Here is a 490-nt window from a genome sequence, read left to right as displayed (position 1 = left end):
GGGATGTCTGATGGCTGGTTTAGGCCCGATCCCGCAAGACATCCCCTGAGGGGTCCTGGAATGGAGAGGGTACAGGCTGGGCTGAGGGACCCCTCCCCCCGTGAATGAATTTCATGCACCAGGCCTCTAGTATCATAATAAAAGTATAATGTTCTAATTAGATCAGACGTCATTCCAGACGTCCTTCCAGGATGAAGCTGGGGCTGCAGCCATGGGATCGAGGTAGCCACCCACAGATGTGAGGGAGGGATCCAAGCAGCCCCTGCAGCTGTAAAGGCCTACACTTGCACCAATTTCATGCATCAGGCCTCTTGTTTTATTATAATACTAGAGGGCCGGTGCACAAAAATTTGTGCACTCGGGGGGGAGAGGGGGTTCCTCAGCCCATCCTGTGCCCTCTCGCAGTCTGGGACCCCTCGGGAGATAATGACCTGCTGGCTTAGGCCCGCTCCCGGGTGGCAGAGGGCAGGCCCAATCCCTAGGTGCAGCC

The sequence above is a fragment of the Myotis brandtii genome, unplaced genomic scaffold (genome assembly GCF_000412655.1).
Source record: "Myotis brandtii unplaced genomic scaffold, ASM41265v1 scaffold28, whole genome shotgun sequence".
Classification (NCBI taxonomy): domain Eukaryota; kingdom Metazoa; phylum Chordata; class Mammalia; order Chiroptera; family Vespertilionidae; genus Myotis; species Myotis brandtii.
Note: the sequence above shows the minus strand (reverse complement) of the source record.